Below are 26,399 nucleotides of genomic sequence, written 5' to 3' on the forward strand. Positions count from 1 at the left end.
TTTAGTAGGGTGTATTCCAATTCCTGCTGTAGCTGTTCATTTGAACCTAAAATCATAAAAATTGGTCAGTCATCTCATAAGATGTATAGCAATAGCTTACTGAATTTTCAAGAAACTATGACAATTTTCAATGACTGTACTAGAAAAGACTGGAAACTTATTTAAGGCACTTCATAGCTCAAATGGACGGCCATTTATCTAATATTTAAAGTGAGTATTTCTCAATAGATTTTATTTTGAAAATATTCATCATATAATAATCTGTATCTATATATCTATAAAAGTGAGAGTGTTTATCTGTGTGTGTGTGTGTGTGTGTGTGTGTACATTTCCCTACGCAATAACTCTGTCAATTTTCAGTCTACAGACTCGAAATTTGATATACAGGGTATGGAGATTTGGGAAAATCTTTGTAAGCGGTTTTCGGCCAGAAATTTGGCTGTTAAGGGGTCAAAGTTCAACGATTTAACCTTTGAGAACTCTACCAAACTCCTCTGCCAATTTTGGGTCTAAATACTTGAAATTTTAGATATAGGTTCCCTGGATATGGATCTAACTTAATAACTTGATTTGATCTCAAACCAATAAATGTTAAGAGGGTCATAATAGGGGTCAAAGTTAAAAATAATTTGACTTCTGCGGTCTCTACCAAATTACTAAAGACAATTTCTGGTCTAAACATTTGAAATTTTACATAAAGGGTATTCAGAAATAGGGCAAGCTTTTTAATTGGTCTAGGTCGAAAATTTGAGCTACCAATATATAAATGTATGTATTTATGTTTGCATGTCTGCCTAAAACTTTCAACAGAGGCGACAGATTTTCACAAGATCAGTATTGTTTTGAAGCTCGACCCTTCAGACGACAAATACCAAAAAATTCGTTAAAAACATTGATTTCTTCACCCTCAACTGGGCACTTTTCAACAGGAAGGGGTCGCTTTTTTCGAAAGTCATCCCCTCTTTTCGATTGTCTAGCCTTAATTTAAACCTGTCACTTCCAGTTTGCCAGTGGTCGTAACAACAAAGATGTCACGTTTTTTTTCCTTTTCTTTTCCTCCTTCATGGTTCGAGTTCGAGCCTGCCTTCCTACTACCACATTTTTTTTTTTTTTTGCTCAACACACACTTCCAAATACCTGGGCAACGCAGAGCACCCATGCTAGTATTTAACAAAAAAAAAAAAAAAAAATGAATGCCTTTTGTTCTCGCAAGAAACTCGTGCTGTGATTTATTTAGTGATTTTGCCCCAGTCCTTTAACTAACTAAAATCCATAAACTCGGGTTATCTTTATATATATACATATATATTTCGGTCTAATTTCATTTCAGCGTTTCACATGTACGAACACGCATATTATCTCATCTGTGGCCAACGTAAATAGAAGAGCCTTGTTGACGTCGCAGAATAAAGTACAGTGGCCACGATAAACGACTATAACAAAGATAGTTATTTTTTTTGTTTCAATTCTCCAAGAAATTGCCGAAGGATTCATAAAACTAGTCCAAAAATGACTGTGTTTTCTAGGGTCTGCCAAACGATTGTGAAAAATGGACCGCATGTTTCCATGACGTCAGATTTGTGTTAACTATACAAACTATGGAAAAGCAGAAGCGACTTAATGATTTTTTAAAACCTTTGTTTATCTTCTTCAAACTGCAATTAATAATTAATCTTTGTTATAATTTTGTTAGGTTTTAAGATTTACACAGTTTAATGATTAATAATATTATAAACATTTGTATATTAAATATGAAATGCGGTTTTACTAAATGTTCATTTGGTTACCTACGGGCTTCCATATTTTGTTTGGTAAAAAGAGACATACAAAATATAAGGGGGGAGCTACAAAATGTTTGATATTTGTGCATTAATATTTTCAAATTGGTTTTATTCTGGCGATAAAATATCTTACAAGAGTCATGTTTATATTAAAACTTAATATTTAAAAAAACATTTTAACACAATTAATTAAAACTCTATATTGTAACGGAACATTTTGAAATAATGGAATTTTAATCGTTTTAATCTTTTAAAAATTAATTAATTTTTAGGAAGTTTCTTTTTCCTGGCAATTCAACTGATTATATATATATTAATTCGAAAAAACGCTATTTAAAAAAAAAACAATAATATTAAATTTATATCATTTTTTAATTGCAACTTCAAGGTAATTTTTTGTTCAATATGTTTATTTAAATTAAAAAAAATAAATATGTTTTACTTATTTGAACTCTTATGTTTCATAATAAATAGAAATGTCGATAGATTTAAATATATTTTGTTCAAATTTGGAAAAATTAAATATGGGGGGGGGGAGAACACGCACTAAAAAAATATTTTCTCTTGTATATTTTTACAGAAACTGCATTTTATATGTAATTTCATGCGAAAATGGATAAGTATCGAAAATTTCACGAAAATCTGACCATTAGTTGATTTTTGCTAGATTTATTAAACACGGGTATGTTTTCACGTTCGGAATGTCTATTACATGGGAACGTTATTTTAAAGCGCCAATTACGTAAACACGATTCGGGCCGAGATCAAAGTGTAGTATCTGTTCCGGCAGATACTGCAAGCTATGACTAGCAAAGACCAGATGTGGGGGCGACCCCACATGCCTGACCTTTAACCAGCTCCCATTTCCCACCTCTCGGGAGCTGGTCCCCTTTTTCCCTTCCCCCTCCCTTCACTCCTCACATTAAAAATTGGCCTTGTGCCTAATTTGCTCGGTGGGGGAGCAAATAAATACCATCTGTTCCGGCAGATACTGCAAGCTATGACTAGCTATGACTAGCAAAGACCAGATGTGGGGGCAACCCCACATGCTTGACCTTTAACCAGCTCCCATTTCCCTCCTCTCGGGAGCTGGTCCCCTTTTTCCTTTCCCCCTCCCTTGACTCCTCACAATAAAAATCGGCCTTGTGCCTAATTTGCTCGGTGGGAGAGCAAATAAATACCATCTGTTCCGCAGAGATAATTTGTACCAGTCAATGGAGGGAAACCCCTCTATACTGGGACAGTGGGACACTTATTATTTTTGGTCACAACTAGAGTGCCCCCTTTTTACCCTACTTTTAAGGGAGCTGGTTTGCCCTCACATTAAAAAACGGCCTTGTACCTAATTTGCTTTGGTGGGAAAGCAAATAAATACCGTAAACACGATTTTCGTCTCGCAGTTTCATTATTTTCGTACGATGAAAATTCTTTTTTCAATTATTACTAGATTATTTAGCCCTTCTTTTAAATGGCACAAAAGTTATATTGATAATATTTAATTTATAATAAAGTTATATCGTTTTACATATAGGCGCGGGGGGGGTAATTCTGTGGTGACTTTTGGTAGTGCCTAGTGTTTTCTTGGCACTTGTACAGTTTAGTCAAGACATTAAAAAAATGAAAATATCGAAAACAAAAAAGGTTATATTGTACGTGTCCGTTTTGGACTGAAGATCTCCGAAAAAATTTTTTCATTTAATTTGATCGAGTATTTTTTTTTTTTTTTTTTTTTTTTTTTTTTTACAGCGGAAAAACACGTTCTTATTTGAAGTCAGCCCTTGTGAAATCTTCTGAAGCTGAACAACATGCCACGGGGAGATAACTCAATGTAAAGTGCCGACACTCCCTTCTCATCGTTAATTCTAGCTTTTCTTCCTACAAATCGAACCTTTTGCTCGGTATCATAACAAATTGTTTTTTTTTTTCGCTGTAAAAAACAAAAAAAAACTACTTGATGAAATTAAGTGAATTTTTTTTTTTCGGAGAACTTCGTTTCATAACGGTTACGTGAAATATAACCTTTTTTTCAATATTTTCGTTTTTTAATGTCTTGACTAAGTACCGTGTTCTTTTCCAAAAGGCAGAATATTACTTTATATTTGGACACGTGCAATTTAAAAGGGAGTGTTTTTTGTCGAGAAAATATTGTAGTAAAGTTTTATTTTTTTAACAGTGCATAAATTATTAATTTTAAAAATGCACTGGTTTTAAAATAATTTTCGTAATTTATTGCCTAACCGTAACCATTGTACTTTTTGTGACGTCAGCAAATTACGTGACTTTAATGGAATGGTCTTCTATTTACGTTGGTCACACTTGAATAAGTAAATAAACGAGTTTGCTTTAAAATTTGTAGTGTAGTATGCGAAGTAATTTGGGTGACTGAAATAGAATTTAAGCTCTTAGTAATCAAAATAATTTTTCAAAAGAGAAAAACAAACAATTCATTTATGATAATTATTGGGGAAAATAAAAAAAATTTTTTTTTTTTTTTTTTTTTTTTAGATGATTCATTACTAAATAAAGAAAATAGTTACATAAGGATAGAGGAAAGAGAACGGAACTCTTTGCTGATCTCGTTATTAGTTGGCATGATAAACGAGATTTGATACGAGAGTTGACGTGATTTGGCCATTACCGAATAGAGGTGTGACCAGCTTCATACTCAACTTTTCATATAGATTGCTTGCAAATCTACTTTGACTATTTCGCCCTAAAATTGTACCTGGAAATTGGCAGTGGGATGGCCGAAGACGAAAATGGGCTCTACTACTATCAGCAGCTCTGGTAAGGTCGAATGTCAGCCTAAAAGATTGATGTGGCTTTCTCGGATTGTGATGTGTGTCCCCCAACCCTGGTGATAACTTAACATTTTGGAACCTTCCTAACAAACCTTCACTTTTTTTTTTTTTTTTTTTTTTTTGGCTCTTCCTCCCCTCCTTCCATGACTTTATTATCTCTTCCTCACCCTCTCTAAATTAACCCTTGTTTTGCTTTTTACACCCCTCCATTCTCCTGAAGGAAACAAAACAAACAAAAAAAAAAATGCCTTAATACTCTTTCTTCCGTTTCTTACGACAAAGTTCCTAATGTGAAACCTGGTAAAAACAATCAAGTTTTGTTTACGTTAAAAACAAAAACAAAAAAATATTAATGGCTAACTGTAGCTACACAACATTGCTCGGAAATCTTTTACTTTCATTTTTGTTTCCGGCAAATAATTTTTTTAAATAGATATTTTTGGCGAACCAAAAGAATAGTCGACTTAGTTTCTCAGCAGTAAACCAAAGTATTCCCGATTATTAAGTTTACGTCAGTATCATGATTGCTACAAGCGTGTATTTAGCGTGTGTTTCAGATTTTCAATATTCTTTATAAAATACAAATAAGGGTACTTGTGCACTTTTGTCACCGTGTTGAAATAATAAAGTTATTATTTTGGAAGGCATAACATCGGAGGGGAGGATGCTTTGTAACTATTCTGTGCTTCCACCTAACAATTTTATAATAATGATAAAAGATATCGTGAAGCTTGAATTTAACCTGAATGACAAAAGTGCACCTGCACCACAGCACCAGTAGTACCCAAATAAGTGATATTATTGTAAAATCACTTCTTGGTTAAACAAGTTTATAAATTACCGCCCCCCCTCCTCCAAAAGACGTTTTATATTTTCTATTTGGAAAAAAAGGAGTACTCATGCATGTAGAGAGTGATCCGTGCTGAAATAGTAACGTGATTATTTAAAAAGCCATTCTTAACAAGGGGGGAGGGTGTTTAAAAAAAAAACATATCAGAAAACTTTAATTAAACTTGGAAATACGATTTAAAAAATAGCGCGGATCACTCTCTGCATTGTGCATTAGCACCAAAAAAATAAAATCATTTAATTCCTTTTCTTTAGTCAAAGAAATTATTGAAAAATAAAAAATTTATTGGCATTTTTTGCATTTTAACAGTCCCTTCTCCCAAACAAATTATTTTTAAGTGTTCCGTCCGTGCAAGGGACGTGTTAACAACAAAAAATGCCTCCGTCTAGTGTTAAAAATGTTTTTCGGGTTTGTATTACTGTACACGTAGATTCGAAAAAGTTGTCAAAAAACAAATATATAACAAATAAATGTTATCAAAGGCAAGATAAGTTACTTTTCTACCTAACTGGATACATTTTTTTTTGTTTTTATTCAATGTAACATGTTTATTCAGCTCGAAAAACATGCAGTGTTTACCGATGTATTGGAAAATTCAAAATGGCGCCCGACACTCTCTTTAACATGGTAAGTTTGGGAAAAGGTGTTATAAATAATAAACTAGACAAAATACTATTAAAAAACACCGAATATATGTCAACTTATGTCACGGTAACATATAATGAGCGAATTTCTAACAGTATTTTGTCTAGTTTATTATTTATAACATCTTTTCCTGAACTTACTGTGTTTAAGAGAGTGTCGGGCGCCATTTTGAATTTTCGAATACATCGGTAAACACTGTATGCATTTCGAGCTGAATAAACATGTTACATTGAATAAAAACACGAAAAATATATCCAGTTAGGTAGAAAAGTAACTTATCTTGCCTTTGATAACATTTATTTGTTATATATTTGTTTTTTGACAACTTTTTCGAATCTATGTGTACAGTAATACAAACCCCATATATTTGTATTTAAAAAAAAAAAAAAAATTATTTACAAAAATTATCAGGTGACTTTTTCAGTTGTCACCGGTTGTGGCTCCGTAAGGTTTTTTGCTTATTCGGTACAGTTTCGGATAACGTATCCAAACATGATGTAAGCAGTTCTGACTACGAACGGCAAAAGACGAATCGAGTTCCAACATTTCGAATGCTACCAAAACTATGCGATATTTGTTAATAACTTAATGAAACGAAGTGCTCAGTTTCCGACTTATCACTGTTCAGTCCATGAATTGTGGATATCAGACGACTTTAATAGAACGATATTGTTTTGTTGCGTGTAAATTTTTTTCGATCGTTTTGCTTGAATATTTTTTGCCACATTTTTTTTTCAACATTTCATAAATTGAAGATGAACTTGTCAGTTTTATATTCAACATTTACGCATTCAGTAGAAGGTTGCATAACTTTTTGTAAAGAAAAAGGTCTTCTACGGAATTCTTTAATTTGTACGAATTGCCCAGGAAATGTTTTGTGTAAATGGCAGACGAGATCACGGGGCATTGACGGTTTTGTTTGGAGATGCCCAGTGTGCAAAAAATATTTTTCCATACGTACCGACACCTTTTTCCAACGATCAAAGTTGAAATTGGAGCAAATACTAACTTTTTTGTATTTTTGGTCCTATGAAATTGCCAGCTATAAGGATATACGACGCGAGTGTCGAATTAATTCACGAGAGGCCTACACTGACTGGAAGAATTTTTTTAGGGACGTTTGCTGCCATTATTTCGAGCTAAATCCCCGTGTGATTGGCGGCCCGGGACACACGGTCGAGATAGACGAAACGATCATGAATAAAAGAAAAGACGATGTAGGCACAAAAGACGTGCCGCTCTGGCTTTTTGGGGGGTATGATCCAGCAGACAAGTTAGGGTTTCTGGTTGCAGTGCCTAACCGAAAAGCAGAAACTCTAATTCCCATAATAAAAAAATATATTCTTCCAGGGACCACAATTGTTTCGGGCTGCGGGAAGGCGTATGCTAACTTAAAAGAAGAAGGTTTCACTCATCTGACGCTCAACCATGATGCACAGCGACAGCGTTCCGTGGACCCCGAGACTGAAGCGACAATCAACCATGTCCAAACAATGTGGAAGGAAGCGAAAAAAAGAAACAAAAAAGAATGCGGTACAAGTCGAAACTTGCTCTTCACATATTTGCAAGAATTTATGTGGAGACAACAATTTGGACAAGAGCAACCTTTCGAAAATATGTTAAAACAAATTTCTGACTTGTACCCAATTTCAGAAAAGAAACAATCTTCTCTTTCGGCTACATGTCTTCCTTCTACTATTTCATGAATATACTCCTAACTATTGCTTTTCTTTATACTCATCTTACAAAGTTTGTCTTCTGACACAGTTTGCGTCGAATGTAGGGGAGAGAAACATTAAATTTCTGATAGTCGTGAACGTGAAGATCGGCGATAAACAGTTTCCTCAAAAATTAAATAATGTGTATCGATAGGTGTATCAGAATTTTTGGGAATTTTTGACACCCCTAACACGAAACTGCGACTAAAATATTAAAAAAACTCGTAATTTCTCTTTTAAAGGTGGGTTATTTATTTTCTTTATGTATTATACGTCCAAAATCAGCTATTAAAGTTGTATAAAAAGTAATAGAAATATTATTTTTTATTTTTTAAAAAACTAATGAAATCAATTGAATTTTACGAGTTCAGTATTTTTCAATTTTTAAACTTAAAAAATCTATCAAAATTTTTCTATTGATTCAAATTTTACGATATTTTCAGGGTCAATGTGAAATTTTATGCTCTTTCCAATAAACTGAATATAATATTTTAGACAAACTTTTTCTTTTAAATCCCCCCCTCATTTTGAAATGTCTATTAAAAAGTAAATAACTAATTTACTCACCAAAGTTTTATATATCACAAATTGAAGATAAAAGATCAATAAATAATATATTCAAATTTAAAACAAAAAAAGTGTTTTTAGAAATTTACCTGTAAAGTCCGAAGTTTAAAACCTTTTGTTTTTTTTTTTAAACAACTTTTTTTTTCTTTTTTTTTTTTTTTTTTTTTTTTTTTTAAATCAAACCTTGGTCCTTGCTCCTTTAATTGAAAAAAAAAATAGTGTGTGAATTACATTTTTCGAGTAGTTATAAGCTTGGAAAGACAGGGGGTCGAATTATTCAATATTTTTTCACGCATTCGTAAGGTCAGTTTCTGACCGACAATAATAAATATATTTAAATATTATAACACTAAAAACATTTCGGTGTTAAAATCAATGTTTGATTACTTTTTTTTTTTTTTTTTTTTTTCATTTAAACCAAAAAATAGCGACATCAGCCATACAAAATCAGTGTTGTTTTACAATGTGTCATTGTGCAAAGGGAGACAACTCTCGTTTACTAAGAGATTCGTTTTTTTTGTTTTTTTTTTCTTACTGTAACAAAGCTTATAATATTAACAACAAATAATTTAATAAATAAATTTGGCAAATTGAATTCTCGTTGGATGAAGTTTAAATTAAGAATTAAATCTGAGCTGCAGCTTATTTAGTTGGTTAATCTTCTGGTTGCTGATCTTTCTAATTGCTTAAAAAAGGTATCCACAAAAATATAATTAAAATGAAATTAATATTGAGTTGATTATTACTCATTTGAGTGCTTGAAAACAAAAAAGCATTTCAAATTAAAAATTAGATCTATTTGCGTAAACTACTTTTAAAATATAATTTTATTATACTAGCAGATCAGTCCAGCTTTGCTTGGGCTCTATATACTGTTCATAACTTTATTTGCATATATATATATATATATCATATCGTATGTGTATGGATATATATATGTCAGGTCATGTCATATGCTACTGGCACCATGTAAGCCAGTACTACCTGCCTCATGGTTGGGTCACCGGTGATTAAACTTGTTCCCCCACTAAACTTGTTTGGTGAGGAGGGTGGCTAGTCTCCCTGAAGAATTAAAAACAAGACCTTCCAAAGGGTGAATGAACCCTTTTTTGGGGTCAACGGCCAACTAGCACCGTGTGTATATATGTGTGTGTTGGGGTGGAGAGAGCTCCTGTAAGGCGTGGTGAAAGCAACCGTTTTAGGAGAAGCAAATCTCTGATTTAAAAAACCATAACGCGGGAGACCAGTACCTGCATTAAGCTGGTCTGCAGTTTAACTTGTTGCTGGCTATCTTGCTCTTGCTTGTTGCTGGATCTCAACATTTTGAACCGAGAGAGAGACTTAGCTGTCGGACAAAGCTAAGACTCTGTAACATCATCTGTGTATAGATACTCCCTCAGGGATTTGTCTATAAAAATGGTCCTGTGGCGATGGAAGTCATTTTTGGGCTCATGGACTTTAAGTGTCTGAGGGAGTGGCACTCGTCTGACAAGACGTTGCAAGCATCATATATATATATATATATATATATATATATATATATATATTAATTTGACTTCTGTCCAGGTAACCTACATCTAAAATTTCAAATATTTAGACCCAAAATTGGTGAAGGAGTTTGGTAGTCTGCAAAGGTCAACTCTTTCAAATTTGACCTCTTGGCAGCCAAATTTTCACCGAAAAAACTGATTAAAAAGCTTGCTACATGTCTGAATACCCTTTATGTAAAATTTAAAATGTTTAGACCGATAATTAGCTGAAATAGTTTGCTAAAGAACACAAATGTCAAATCTTTTGAACTTTAGCCTTTTGGCAGGCAAATTTTCAGCCAAAAACAAATTTGCCTTATGTCTGATACACTTTATATAAAATCTCAAATCTTTAGGATAAAAATTGGCTGAGAGGTCAAAATTAAAAAAAATTTGACCTCAATTTTGACCCCTTAACACCCCTCAAATTAAATTAAAAAGTTTGATCCATGTCCAAGTAACGTACATCTAAAATTTCAAGTGTTTAGACCCAAAATTGGCAGAGGAGTTTGGTAGAGTTTTCAAAGGTCAGATCATTGAACTTTGACTTCTTGACAGCCAAATTTTTGGCTGAAAACCGATTAAAATGATTTTCCAAATCTCAATACCCGTTATGTCAAATCTTGAGTCTATAAACTGAAAATTGACAGTAATTTGATAGGGAAATTTACACACACACACACACACACACACACAATTTCACTTTTATAGATGTATGGATAACATATTTTATTCCAAATAAAACTATTCTAAAAAAACAATCAAATTTGTTTGACTATTTCTTAAACAAAAAATAAATTTAAAAAAAACTTATTTAAAAAAATGGAAAACATTACATTAAGCAGAAATTAACTTTTTATGGTATTTACCGGCGAGTCGTCTTCTCCACAGAAATCAGAACTAAAAAAGAAAGAACAATCTTGACTATAATGACTGATTTTAAGATTACTTTTCAATCTATTTAAAATTATTGAATAGTAGTGAGGAGGGGGAGCTTCCCTGGTCATAAAATAGCTAACTGGATGCCATCAGAGATGCTCCATAGAGTAGTATCTTTTCTCTTCTTGAGGCATTTTGAGTGAATGAAGTTATTGAATGGTTCAAAAGCAACAATTAAAGCACATGTTCCCACACAGAAGTTCTTTAGCGAACCCCACTTTCCCCAATGGTTCACTCTTGTGCAGCTGTCATCACTCAAAGGCAGCATACATTTAAAAAAAAAATTTTTGTATTACATTTTCACCACAAAAAAAGACACAGTGCCACTTTGATGTAGGGGGCTACTATCGGGGACATAAGTTGCAGGGATACTATGAAGGGAGTTGAGTAGTAAGATGTCTGTTCACATTACATTTGAACTTCTCCATGTCAGTACAGTTTGGGAAGCAGGAACCCAGAAGAGAATTCCAAAGTCTAGCAGTTCTGGGGAAGAAACTATTAAAGCAGAAGGCTTTCTTACATCTAGGGATCTCTGCTGTGTAGGGGTGGGACTTTGTTGCTTGTCAGGTTTGTCGGGGCTATTTACGTTGAGGGGGCACAAGGGCTTGTAGTTCGCCAGAGGATCCACCATCAAAATACTTGTAAAACAGGCAGAGGGATGCAACATTTCATCGATGGGACAGAGGTTGAAGCTTAGATGACAGTTCAGGACCTATCAAGTTGATGACTCTCTTTTGAAATCTGTCCAGGTAGTGAGAGACTAGTAGCACATGCACCAACCCAAATGTGACAACAATACTCCATACATCAACGCATAGTGGCCGTGTAAAGGTACAGGATACTTTCAGGTATAAGTAACTTTCTAGCACGGTAGAGAGCACCTACCTTCCTTGCAGCAGCCATGGCAATACCCTCGATGTATCTGTTCCAACTCATGTTCCCTGTGAACGTTAAGCCGAGGAGTTTGAAAGAAGTACATTCAGGTAATGTATCTTTAGCCATAGCTATCGGTGGTTGAGAAGGTTTCTTGTAATTTTTAAAGAAAACGAGCTTAGTCTTGGCAGCATTGAATGCTACCATTCATTTTTGACCCCATTTAACTACAGACTGAAGGTTCATTCGTTTTCCCCTCGTGCCTGTTATAGAGCATGGTGTCGTTAGCAAATATACCCATCTCAGAGAAAATTTTATCAGGGCGATCATTTATGAATATCAGGAATAATAAAGGTCCAAGGATCGACCCCTTAAGGTACACCCACATTTATATCATATTGTTTAGACATACAAGCATTGAGGTCAACCTGGATTCTTCTCTTATTTGGTAGGGATTTAATTGTTACGTATTCGTCCAGAAATACCACAGGATTTGATTTTCATGAGAAGATCATCGTACCATACCTTGACAAAAGCCTTAGATATATCTAGGGCTACTGCCCTCCCCTCCCCTGCTTTATCCAGTGCATGGTATATATGTTCAGAGATTAGTTACAATATCGGCAGTAGAACAGGGTTGCCTAAATCCATATTGATGGTCAGACAGAAGTTTATCATCTGTAAGGTGGTGGACTAGAGCATGATTAATCATGGACTCAAATATTTTGGTGAAAAGAGGAAGGAGGCTAATGGATCGATAATTTAATAGATCAATTCTTTTGCCAGAATTCTTGTGAACTGATACCACAGAAGCAGTTTTCCAGCAGTCAGGAAAGCATGATTCTTTAAGGCACTTGTTATCTGAAATAAGCCTAATACAAACAGACAAATAATGTATAGAAGCTAGAAATAATTATTAGAGTGAAATAGCCGCATCCAAAAAACATTTAGATGCAGAAATTAGGAACTTGCAATTTCTGGAAAATTTAAACAGTGCAGCAAATAATGGACAGTCAACAATTCCCTCACTATCCAACAACTTTGAGGTTGTTTGTATGGCAACTGAAAAGGCCAACCTGTTTGCCCAATGTATGCCTCCAACTCCACTTTAGACCCACAAACCACCTCCTTCCAAATTTTCCTGTATAGGTAGAAATCACATTTGATGATCTGAAACACATTCACAGGCAACATGAATTGGAACAAATCCATTGAAGTAATTGCCAAGGCTGCTGTGAAGAAGGTGGGCTCACACCTGAGAGTATTCTTGACCTCTACAAAGCTACTATTCGCCCATGCATAGAGTATTGTTGCCACATCTTTGCTGGTGCATCTGCCACTAGACTCTCGCTTCTAGAGCTAAACAAGAGTCACCAACCCAATAAGTCCTGCACTATCAACCAACCTTTGATCGCCAAAATGTGGCATCTCTGTACCTGTTTTACAAGTATTTTAATGGAATGTGTTCCGACAAACTCAAAGCAGTTGTATCCCGTCAACATAGATCCCCCAACAAACCCATCCAGCAGCAAAATCCCACCTCTACACTATAGATATTCTTAGATGCTGTAAAGCCTTCTATTCAAATGGCTTCTTCCCTCGAACTGCTAGACTTTGGAATTCCCTCCCGAGTCCCTGCTTCCCTGACTGTACTGACATGCAGAAGTTAAAGCATAATATGAACAGATATCTCAAGTGGTCTCTATCGACAATCATTCAGTCAGGTCAGATACTATAAATGTATGATGCTTTGGGGATCAAAAAAAAAAAGTTCAAGTTTCTTACCAGTTTATGTATGCTATTTCATCCAAGGCCTAAAAAAAAGTCTTACTTCACTGAAAACCATTGCCTTGTCTTGAGCATGTAACTATTTGCATGCAACTTAAGATCCATCTCTCTCTTAGTCTGTTGATAAACTTAAAAACCAATGAAGTCACACTGATCAACCTATTAGACTGAAAATTTTTCTAATTTAACTTCTGCAATAGCTATGACCTTACTTTCAGCTGCATAATTCTCCGAAGAGTGAACCCGCTTTCTCTGAACCCTGGAAAGGCAACTCAGCTTGTGATGGCACCAAGAGCACTCCTCCTCCTATATCCATTCAGGCCCCTCATACCAATGAGAAAACTTTTCTCTAAATTTTTTTGATGATCAGCCCTCTGGTGATGTAATCAGCTGGATTGTCAGCAGTTAAAACATATCGAAAGTTCACTTTTGTGCTAAACTTCAATTTGATGTTCTTAGTCATTTGGGTGATATCTTGTAATCTGTTCGCTCAAATATGTTTTCCATGTGAACGAACTCAGCCAGAATCCAGGACAAAACATTCTTTACTGGAATGTCATTTAGGTATCCTTTTAAAAATAGGAAACACTTCATGGCTAGAAACACTGACAGGAGTTCCAACATTGGTAGCGATTTTTCCCTTCCAGAGATGCCATTAAGTTTTCAACTTTCTACAGAAAAAAAAAAACAGATTGCTATCCTTTTTAGACACTCGGCAAATCATCAGAAATGCCTTTTTGATGTCGACCAACATTGGTTTGTTCTGATTCAGATCATCAGTTCTGACATGTCCACTATAAGATTTTCTCTGAGATATGCTGCTTCATTTAATAAGACAAAGTTTTTGTTTCCATGAATAATTAAACACAGGTCTCATCTTAGTAGTAGTCTGTGAGCTTTAATACTCGTCTGTGAGAAATCCATATGTAGTCTCCAAATTATTCGGAGGGTACAATAATTTCTTTGATAATACCCTCGTCTTATTGTTGTTCAAAAACTTGGAGATAGTGATCATACAAGTTTTTCTTTTTTTTTTTTTTTTTTACACAGTGGTCACCACTTATCAAGGCCTGGAAGCCACTCAGGGATAAGGGTTATTGCAAGTACATATTTAAACGTTGTCTTAAGGAGAATAGTTTCCCATCTCCCTGGAAAATCTCATCAGTATGCCCTGTATTTAAGAATTCAGGTGATCGCTCATCCCCCTCTCAGTACAGGCCAATAAGTCTTCTGTGCGTCATGAGTAAGTTGCTAGAATCTGTGTTAAATACAGAAGTAATCAAACATCTCAACAAAAATAACCTTCTTAGTGACACTCAATATGGTTTCCGTTCTGCTAGATCTACAGCAGATGTCCTTACAGTTATATCGCATAGGATTAGCAAATCTCTCGACGGTGGCAATCTTTCTAGGGCAATTGCTCTTGACATATCTAAAGCCTTTGATAGGGTATGGCATAAAGGTTTACTTCATAAGATCGCTAGCTATGGTATAGCTGGAAAAGTCTTCTCAATTATTAAATCATTTCTTTCTGATAGGTTCATAAGAGTAGTAGTTGAGGGGCAAAAATCAGAAGCTCACAGTATTAATGCCGGTGTCCCTCAGGGATCCATCCTGGGCCCAACTCTTTTCCTGATCTACATTAATGATCTTCCAAATCATATCCTTACATCATTTGTAGACATTTATGCTGACGACACTACCATTTATGGTACCACATCTAAGACAGTAAACGACCAAGTTCTCTCCAATTCTCTCTCCTCTGATCTTGAGCACATAGTACAATGGGGAAAGGAGTGGCTGGTTACTTTTAATGCATCTAAAACCAAGCTTCTCTCTTTACATCATCAACATTCTAATTCACATTTGTCATCAATTGAAATGAATGGCTCTCGTCTTCAGGAGGCCTCAAGTTTTGACAAGCTTCTGGGCTTGACCATTACTCCTGATCTTAAATGGAACACGTATATCAAATCTGTTGCCAAGGCCGCTGGAAAAATGGTGGGATCTTTCTATCGATCCAGTAGATATCTCACTGCTGATGCTATTCTCTATCTATATAAGAGCCAGGTACGTCCAAGGATGGAATATTGTTGCCACATCTGGGCAGGAGCTGCTAGAAAGGACTTGTCCTGCCTTGATAGAGTTCAAAATAGACTTCGTAGCCTCGTAGGAGATGTCCTTTTCTCCTCCTTACAACCTCTATCTCACAGAAGAGATGTTGCGAGTTTGTCTCTGATGTATCGTTATTTTCATGGAAAGTGTTCAACTGAGCTTCAATCTATGGTCCCCCCTCGCCAAACTTTCACAAGAAACACTCGTCTAGCTGTAAACACTATCAATAATTTCCCCCACTCTTTATCTGTGCCTAAACCTAAACATAGATTCCATGAACAAAGCTTCTTTCTTAGAACTGCACGCCTGTGGAATTGTCTTCCGTTTTCCTGCTTTCCGGCTGACTACAATATGGTTGTGTTCAAGTCTAAGGTAAATAAGTTCTTGATGAGCCGTTCGATATAAGTTATTAAATTTACCAAATTTTCATTACTAATGATTACTATATTGACCAACTTCTACTGTACACTCTTTAACCCTTATCCTTGAGTGGCCTCTGGGCCTTGATAATGTGGTGATGCCTTTGTAAAAAAAAAAAAAAAAAAAAAGTACATCACGTTAGTGTGGAGATTTGATGAAGTGTTTACTTAAGGGGGCGGTTCATTAGGAATTTGTTAACGTTGGACTTGAACACATCCAAGTTGTAGTCAGGTGGGAAGCACGCAGATGGAACAGAGTTCCACAGGCGTGCAGTTCTAAGAAAGAAGCTTTGTTTATGGAATCCACGTTTTGATTTAGGCACAGATAAAGAGTGGGGGAAATTTTTCACAGTGGATTCGGCTAAACGGGTGTTTTTCGTGAAAGATTGGCGAGGGGAGACCAGAGATTGGAGTTCAGACGAGTACCTGCCATGGAAATAACGATAAAACAAGGATATGCTCGCAGCGTCTCTTCTGTGGGAGAGAGGTTCCGAGGTAGAGAAAAGGGAATCCCCCACTAAGCCACGAAGTCTATTTTGTACTCTGTCAAGGCAGGATAGGCTGTTTTTAGCAGCTCCTGCCCAGATATGGCAGCAGTATTCCATCCTTGGACGTACTTGGCTTTTATCTCTTTAGTCTCTAGTATCTTGAGAACAGCATTGTGGTTAGAGGTTGCTAATTTTAATGTATCTTCATACCATTGAAGTTTCACATAATAATGACCATCCTTGATGACTGAATCTCCGAACTGCTTTACCTTCTCTTCATTCAAGGTGGAGAATTCTTTGGTAGTAGGCAATCCAATGTATCCAAGGTTGAACAGGTTCTCCAACCATTGCTAATCAATTTTTCACGGGTATGAGTAACATTCCTTTAGGTGAACCACCTAATTGATTCTGAAAGATGGCAGTCATGGAGTTCTAGCTAACACAGCAGCATAATTTGTGACCTTTTCCATTTTTTTCTGGTCTTTGTATAGAAAATAACAATTGTTTCCAAAGGGGATTAATCCCTTTTGTGTCACAAATGCCACTCCATATGTGCAAGGTTCCAAGTACTAGATTATGTCTATTCCAAGCAACTCATCTATAGTGATTAAGTCTTTCCTAGCATCAAATTTTGCAGCCAGTCTGTGTTTCTTCTAATTTTTTAGAATTTGAGGAAGTTTCTCACATGTGTATAAGTTCGACTTGATCACAAGAATCACAATATTATGGGTTTTGCAAGTTAATAAATTATAAAGGTTTTGGGACTTGTACCTAAAATGGTTTTTACTTCCATCATTTTATCCTTTGCTAAGGAGAGATAATTCAAATATTTAAGAATCAAAGTTTTCAAATAAAGCAAGTCAGTCGGTCTGCGGTTGGTTACCTGGAACAGTGTCATCACCCTTCCGATTCCTTTCTGCTGGATGGATGGCCTGGTTCGAATCCTTGGTGTGTGGTTCAAACCGGGTCTCCAGCTTGAGAGGAATTGGTTGGAGGTACAGTCAAAGGTCAAAGTGTCGATTAACTCTTACGTTTAAAGGAAACTCTCCTTAAAGGGTAGGGCAGTGGCATGCATCATTTGCATCTTTCCTCTCATTCTCTACCGGTTGTCTGTACTTCCCCTGTCTGTGAAAAACCTTAAGGCTCTCGATAGGCTCCTGTCCTCGCTTCTATAGGACAGGAAGAGGCATTGTGTTCACAGACAAATCTGTATTCAACATTCATGTGAGGGAGGCTTGAGAATACCCGACTTAGTATGCCACCGAGGTGACAAGAGACTCATATTCTTGAGTCAAACCTTGACAGGAAACTGCATGGAACCCTGCAGTCAGTGGTGCCTTTCCCGACCTCATCTCTGACCACTTGGTTGAGGGTAGACATAGGCCAAAAGGCAACACTCAGTTCCTCAGAGATTGCTGAGCCACGCTGAAAAAGGAACTACACAGGGAACTAGTCAGTGGGGCTGCTGATGACCCGCTTTGTGGGCGTCTGAGATGGTCAAAGAAGATCCGCTCCAAATGGAGTTGGGTACCAGGTGCAAGTCATCTAAACAACTTTGAGTTCTCGCTGACTTGGTGACTTGCCCAGAATGCATTGCTCCTTGATGCCATGGAACAGAGTGCCAGAATAGTGAGGACACCCAATTATCTCTGCTGCGTTTCATTTGAAGATGAAACGACTGAGCACGCTTTCTTTAATGCCCCAAACTCTGACGGTACTGGTAGGATGTCAGCGAGATGACGGCTTATACTGATCTTGAGCATCCTCACCCGCTAAACGTTTCTTACATTATTAACAACGTCGGTGCGCCATGGGACAGAGAAAGACAGATGGTGTTTCTCACAATCTTGGCTATAGCATGGATGGTGGCATGGACATTGTGCTTGGAACTGGAACAAGGAATTGAAATCTTTTTCTTTTTGATTGCATTCTTCAAGCACCAATTGAAAGTCAAGATCAGATGTGATAGAAAAAGATTACATTTTTCAGAGTTTGAAAGACGCTGGATAAGAGTGGCAAGCTTGTGTGTGTGAAGAGGAGTCAAGTACGAGTACATGTTCCCTGCCTAAGCATGGCACACATGGTTCAAGATCCTGTCAGACTCCAGCTCTTTAGGTAAGTTTTTAAGCTTCTAGACTCAAAGCTAGTAGAGTGAATGAGCTCCCCCCCCCTCCCTGGTAATAGAAACCCTCCAAGATTCCCACTCTCCACTTTCTTTTCATTTATGGCCTTTATCCCTCATGTGCACTAGTGGGTGGTCTATTATTTAGAAAAGGTTGGGAGGACTTTACTAACCAATTTTTATTGTTTGTCATTTATTCCCTCGCCGATGAAATGTTATTACTGTAAATAATTAAATAAAACTTTTTTAACATTTGGGTTTATCTTAAGTAGGACAGCTCCTGGAGTGAATGTGGTATTGTAGTGACAGATATTTCTAGTTAAAAGTAGGATAGAAAATTTTAAGTATTTGAGACCAAGGATGACCAATGAGACCCATTATCCCCATACTTTTGAATAGCCTCATGTCTAATTTTTTCATTATGTATTTTTTTATGTTTTGTGCAAATAAATATTTTAAAGTATCCAAATAAATCATTTGATTACCAGTGTCAACAAGTACTTTCTCATCGTCTCTTTCCCCTATTATTCCAATCATGGTAGACAAGAAAGCATAATCATCATTTTTCATATGCAAACAGGTATCAATCTACATACTACTTGCGACAGTTGGACTTAGATTATGTGTCCTTTGGAGTTGCAACTATGACAACAAATTTTTCTTGATATCTTCAATGAGCATGTATTCCTTATATGAGACTTTTTAAGACGCCCGAAAGCAGAGGTGCAGTTCTCTACACCTTATCATTCTAACTTCATAGGAAATATTGTTGTCACAGTTATCAGACAAATGTCCCGCTTTTTTTCTTTTTCTTTTTTAAGCAAAAATCATTTCTTTACCTCCGATATTAACTCTGTGTTGAAGGTTTTAAGAGATGAGGATTCACTCCATAGACTCTGGTTTAAGCTTTGGTTGGAGCCTAAGTTTGGCAGTCAATATCTTGGTTGGTTTTCTCCCAACCAGAATTCATTTCAACAATTTTGGGATTTCCTTTGACAGCGTTGATAATGTTGGGTAGTTACAGAAATATAAATCTAGTCTCCCTTTATTTCTGAAAGGAATTTTGCTAACAACATTTGTGATATGATTATGCACTCGCTGACTTAGTCACATATAAGTCACAATTATATGAAACCTTGAATTCCAATATAACTTCCTGTGTTTTTATAAGGAAATTCTTTTATCCCTGTAGGATTTGGGGATTGTCTAACTGAAAATCTAATATTTCTTGAATAATTTCATCTCTAATTTCCTTCTTGTCAAAATATTGGTCCTTCAAATACTTCAGGGCCATTGGGCAACTATCTTGAGAGGGAGGAAAGATGATCTATAAGCTGAAGGAACATCAATATGACTTTTCTCTGTCTGATGTCATTGATGTTGCATGATTTTCAAATTTAGTTAAAAAGTCGAAGTTCCATTTATTGGTTTCAAAGTCTTTCTCATTAAAGTGCGGTCCCTTCAACTTTATTTTGAAAGGTTCTACTGAAAATGAGCAATAGACTTGATTTGAAGTGGTTTGCTATTGTCTTTAGTAACCGGTTTCTTGCAACTTAGAATGGGGTTGACATCTATGGGGCAGCTGCTGGGATCTTGCTGCGGAAGACTTGAACATTGCCGTACTTCATACCTAAAGTGGAAAGATGTTTGACTCAACCTTAGATAAAAAACGTAAGTAAAATGGGACCGTGCACACACGCATTTTTTGTTTAATGACTGGTCCCTGCAACGCACTGTGTTCAACATTGTAGCTGGTGCCTATTTGGCAATGGGGGGACCTCACTCATGTATGTCCGCTCAAGTTCTTCTAATTTCTATTTATTACTGGAATAAAGAAAGCTTTTGCAGAACCCTTCTCTTCCTTTTCTAGGATAGCCTGGATATTCCTTTGATGGTATGCTTTGGATTGAGGTCTTTAAGTGAAAGAGAATCCTCCACTTTTGGGTTAATTCCAGAGTGAGTACATTTTCGTTGCAATGTGTCAGAATTATCTTGCTGATGAGTAAGGAGAGTGGGAGAAAAGACATTTAAGGCTTGCAACAAAATTGCGGTGACGCAAACAATCTTTCTTTGTAAAATTAACAATCTAGTAATGTAAACCGATTTAACACACACGTTTTCTGTCTAAAAACTGAAAACGACTTAGGAGAGACCGAATACAGCATATTTTATACACCCAACTTCCCGTTCAGCGAAACTACAGTGTCTACATGATGCTTCAAACCGAAATACCCGGCTTCAGATAACAGAAAAATAGTCCAGCGTTGGCCATAGTTAAAAGAGTTTTTTTACTTATCCTCCTGTGACCCATTCTCGGTAAATTCAACAATTCCCAGTTATCACATAGGCATATTACTTCTTACACAATTTTTTAAATAAACTTTATAAAAATGTAAACATTCAAAAAATATTTTTAATGAAATTTCACTTCCCATGTCTTTAAAAGACATCTAAAAATATATTCTTGTAATTTTTTATGGCAAGTTTTCATTTCAACGTTGATGTATACAATTGATTCTCTATAGCTTAATGAATTTAATTCAATTGTTTTTGACTAAAATATGGATTAAGTAAAAAAAATAAAAAAATAATGCTGTTTGAGAATAATTCCGAAACCCATTTTACTTGAAATAATTGATGTGACTGAAATAGAAATCATGTTTAATTTATAATATGAAGCTTGTTAAAACATTTGTGCATTTAAACTTTTTTTTTTTTTTTAAATTTAGGAGAATTCTGACCACAGCAAGAGAATAGTTAACAAATCCCTCTCTCATGTTAAGAATGGCTTTCTAAATTTAAATTCTGATATTAAAATGCACAAGTACCAAAGATCCTTATTTCCAACACTTACCTACTTTATTTATGATATCTCTCTCTCTCTCTCTATCTATCTATATCTATCTATCTATATATATATATATATATATATATATATATATATATATATATATATATATATATATATGTAATATGAATAAATTTTTTTGTTTTATACTTTACACCTCCCGTTTCTTTTGTTTTTTTGTTTTTTTTTGTCCCCCCGATTTATCGGAGTGGGACCTATATTTTCGGTGCCATCCGTGCATCCATTAGTCTGGACGATTGCCAGATAAACATCCATCAGTTTTTTCCTGAAATTTTGCCACAAATTGTATTTCATTAAATAGATGTGCACTGTAAAAACATTTTTTTTTTTGCAAAAATTCCCGTTGCGTCCTCAAGGGTTCAAAAGAGATAAAAAATACCTAAAAATGACACATTTTGCCCCATAACTTTTGCTCCATCTATTAGATTTTTCTGAAACTTGGACAAAATGTGGAGCCCATTGGTTTTAATATAAATCCAGTATGAGTGACCCTGGCAAAATTCTGGTTTGTGTCACCGGGAACTTTTAGTGCTAAAAATGCCCCTTTTTGTGGCTCTTTTTTCATATTTCTTAACAAAAACTTGATAGGTCTGACTAGTGGTTTTTCACAGTGGTCAACTCAAATACACATATGTTAAGGCCTGAAACTGCACCGTTTGTCCATTTTCACTGGGATTCGGCATTCCTAGGAGGTTAAAAGCGGTCACAAATGCCACAAAATTACAAAAAAAAAATGACACTTTACCTCATAACTTTTGCCCCATCCATTAGATTTTTCAGAAACTTGGTGAAAATATGAAGGCAATTGTTTTTCATATAAATTCAGTATCATTGACCCTGGAAAAATTCTGCTTTGCATCCCCCGGGAACTTTTAAGGCTAAAAACAACCCTTTTTGTGACTCTTTTTACATATTTCTCAAAAACTTTATATGTATGTCTATATAGTGGTTTTCATCAGATTAATGAAGAAAGTATGCAAATGAAATACAGGAATAATTGTGTTCGGTTGGCCTTGATCTTGTGGTGCTGTGATAAAGCTTCTAGAAAGCACTTGTGATGTTTTGGTCAAAATAGGTTTGTTCCTTTTTTAATCGGATTTTTTTTTTTATTATCGATTTGAGAGGTATTCCGATGCAAAAGCTATCTAAGAACACTCCTAGACACATAAAGTGCATGTGTCAAAATTCATAAAAATCGGCCTAGCTATTTTGGAGTTGATAGTGAATGAACTCACAAATACAAAGTCTCTTTTACATATAAGTATATATATGCTGTTTCAGAAAAAAACAATTTTAACCAAAAGCAAGTTCCAAAACATGTTATTTTATTATTTCATTTATGCAAATGTTTCAAAAATCTTAATATTCCAGTTATGTTAGAAGACAGCATGACAATGTAAAAAAATTCATAATTCTAAAGTTAAATTGTTGATTGGTTTCAACACTGGGCAAATCTTTTCTTTAGACTGGTTATAAAAATGTATTTCAGCTAATCCAGCAGGATCCAATCTGTTTGTAAGTTAAATTTACTAGTGAACTGCTTTGAGCAAATTTCTTTGACCTTTAATCCTTGTTAACCCCCAAATTTTATCTATATAATCGTATTGAGCCCTGCTGGATTAGCTCAAATACATTTTTTATAACCAGCCTTAAAAGAGATTTGCCCAGTTTTGAAAGCAGTTGACAATCTGACTTAGGGATTTTTAAGTTTTTTACATTTTTATCTTGTCTTCAGAAATAACTGAAAGGAAATGAAAGCAAACATAATTGAAATAATAAGTTTAGAAACTTGTCTATGGTTAAAACTGGTGTTTTTAATTTTTTTTTTTTTTTAAACATCAATTATTATTATAGCAGTTTGCCTTACTGAAAATTGAGCTGATTACAGTAAAAGGTGTAAATTCAAATATTGTGGGTATGACTATTATTCAAACTAATTTAAACTGAGTATATATATATATATATATATATATATATATATATGTATTCACATGAGTCATGTTTACATCAAATAAATCGAGAGAGAAAAGAAAAAACAATAAATTTTTTTTACTTCTATGTATTTTCAGTTATTGGCCAGTGTGGCTTGAGCTGCCTCCCATGAATTTGATAAGGTTCGATGATAATGCGTACCAGGTTTAAAATAATTAAATTTCCTCTGCTACAATTGCAATTTACTCTGTGAAGTTTATAAATGTTAAGGCTCAATTCATGGTTTGCTTAGACTATGGAAAGTTGTGTATTTTTCACAAAGCAGTTAATCTAGGTTCATTATTGTTGACCCAAGCATTTTAGGTTGCACTAATCTGCAAAATGGTTCTAATGTGCAACTTAACAATCTCCCACCTCCAATGTATTCTAGTTTTACTAAATCTGGACAAAAGGTATGGAATGTGAGTGTTTGGTAAAATAACCATTCAAAAATCCGCATGGAATTTGGTAGCAATGATGTTGGCAAACATTGGCAACTAGTATCAAAATCTGAATGTATCTGTTTCGATATTCAGCAACACCTGCGGATTCAAGCCATCATGTTTTTGGATAACTCAAAGCAACTTCCGAGTGGGTAACATTGTCACAGTACCTTTGCCAATCTAACTGAAGAAACTGCAGCTATCGTGAAATTAATTTCTTGAGAAAGAATTTTATTTTATACATGCATTCTTACAAACCCTTTACTTTTCTATACCTGCAACCTTAGAAAACTTGATATTTTTTTTATGATTAAAAATATAAAGCCATTAATTTGCATATGAGGAGACTAGCTGCATTAAGAATGAATTGGGAAGGACATAGTAGAGTATTTGACTGCCTCTTTGTGAAATCAGGCATTTTTTTTTATTTTGTTTTGATTGACAAAGAATTGGAATATTTTAATTTCTAATTTGCATAAGTTCAAATGTTCTAATTTGCATAAGTTCAAAAGAAAATTTGTCTCATGTTTTTTTTTTTTTTAAATTTTTATTTGCACTCGCATTTTAACAATAAATCTGTTTATTTATTTTAAGGATTTTAAAGACTATTCAGCAGCACTATTTCAAAGAACATCATTGTATAAAACTTATTATTTTGTATTTTTTGACAAAAATATCTGTACTATATATACTTTAATAAACAAAAACATTACTATATTTTAAAAGACTATTTTGAAGATGACATTTGGTTGACATGGTTACTGTTGCATTATGATTGAATAGATTTTAATTTTTGTGGGGAAATTAAGTAAAATGGATCTTAAAAATGAACTATGACTTTATTTTTGGACTTACAATCAATTTTATTCAAAAGTTTTTTTTGAGTTTTTGAGATAAGGATTAATATTTTGTATTGGATTATTCAGACTATTGTTTTCATCTTGAGTGTTATTCGAACAACGTTTTGAACGATGGAATTTCCAATGTTCTTCAGATGTCTTTTGTTGAACTTGTAGGAATCTACTTTTATTTAATCTATGGGGGTAGCATGCTCTTGTTTCATCAACTATGACTTGGCACAAGTTATAAGTAATTTGCAATTGTATTTTGATATTGCCAGCACTAAGGTTAAATTACTAAGTAAAATGTAGTTGTCAGTGACGCTTTTCTGATAAATCCAGAAGTTGTCAACAACCTCAGCAAAACCAATCTACTCAGTGACAAGCAATATGGATTTCGTTCTGCAGGATCAACAGCTGATGTACTGACTGTAATATTACACAGAATTAGTGAATCAATCAGACTTTGTTTCTAGAGCCATAGCTCTTGACATATAAAAGGCCTTTATAGGATTTGGCACAATGGTTCATAAACTTCATAAGCTTGCTTATTATGGAATATCTGAAAATGTCTTCTAAATCATCAAATACTTTCTCTCTAATAGGTTTATAAATGGCAGTCGTTGATAGGCAGAATGTCTGAAGCACATAGTATCAACACTGGCATGCCTCAAGAGTCTATTCTGGACACAAATCACATTCAAAGATCATTCATTGACATTTATGCAGATGACACAACCATGGCAATACTTCAGATGTTTATCTCTCTTCCGACCTGGAGCATGTAGTGCAATGTGGAAAAAGGTGGCTGATTACTTTTAATGTCTAAAACCAAGTTTCTCTGTTTTCATTATCATGCTTGGATTTTCACTTGGCCTCAATTGAAATAAATGACTCTCTCCATGAGAAAGCTCATGCTTTAATAAACATCTGCAACTGACCTTTAATCCATACTTAAAATGGAAAACAAATCTGTTGCTAAGGTGATTGAAAAAAAAAAAATGTATCATTCTACCACTCTATAAAGTATCTCACTCCAGACACAATCTACCTGTATAAGAATCCAGTATGTCTTAAGATAGAGTACTGTTGTCATAGTTAGAGAGGTGCCGCTTAGAGCACCATTTTCTGCCTTGACAGAGTACAAAATCTTCAAAATCTAATGAGGGGGATGTCCTCTTCTCTTCCTCACAAAAGACAGCATGCTAGTCTTTCTTTACTTTATCATTATTTTTAGCGTAACTGCTTGACTGAACTCTAATTTATGGCTTCCCTCTGCAAAACATTCACAACAACAGCTCGTTTAGCTACAACCACTGTAAATAATTTTCCTTTCTTCCTTTGTCTGCGTAAAACCAATCAAAACTTCCATAAACAAAATTTCTTTCCAAGAACTTGTCTGCGGAACACAATACCATAGGGCTGCTTTACATCTTACTACACCATTGTTATTTTCATGTTCAGTGTTCACAAATTCTTCATGAGCAGTTTTATTAAATCAAATTTTGTGCAATTTCAACAATTAACAATCCTCAAAGTGTCGTCTCACTGTCCTCCTCACAAACTCATTAATCCTTTTTATTTAAGTTGCATTTTGCATTAAGGGTGATCATATCATAGTTAACATAGAGTTTTTGGCCGT

The 26,399-nt window shown here is 35.0% G+C and overlaps 2 protein-coding genes across 2 annotated transcripts in view; one reads left to right on the forward strand and one right to left on the reverse strand.

Moving 5' to 3' along the window:
• LOC145248960 (anaphase-promoting complex subunit 13-like) overlaps positions 1 to 4,645 on the reverse strand; it is a 43,716-nt gene extending 39,071 nt beyond the window's left edge. Inside the window, exon 1 of the mRNA XM_080110764.1 lies at positions 4,507 to 4,645. The gene's annotated coding sequence lies outside the window, so the exon portion shown is untranslated. The remainder of the gene's footprint in view (positions 1 to 4,506) is intronic.
• LOC145248959 (PR domain zinc finger protein 10-like) overlaps positions 4,261 to 26,399 on the forward strand; it is a 102,940-nt gene continuing 80,801 nt past the window's right edge. The window contains exon 1 of the mRNA XM_080110760.1: positions 4,261 to 4,568. The gene's annotated coding sequence lies outside the window, so the exon portion shown is untranslated. The remainder of the gene's footprint in view (positions 4,569 to 26,399) is intronic.

This window comes from Euprymna scolopes, chromosome 27 (genome assembly GCF_053919585.1).
Source record: "Euprymna scolopes isolate OS-2025 chromosome 27, ASM5391958v1, whole genome shotgun sequence".
NCBI lineage: Eukaryota > Metazoa > Mollusca > Cephalopoda > Sepiida > Sepiolidae > Euprymna > Euprymna scolopes.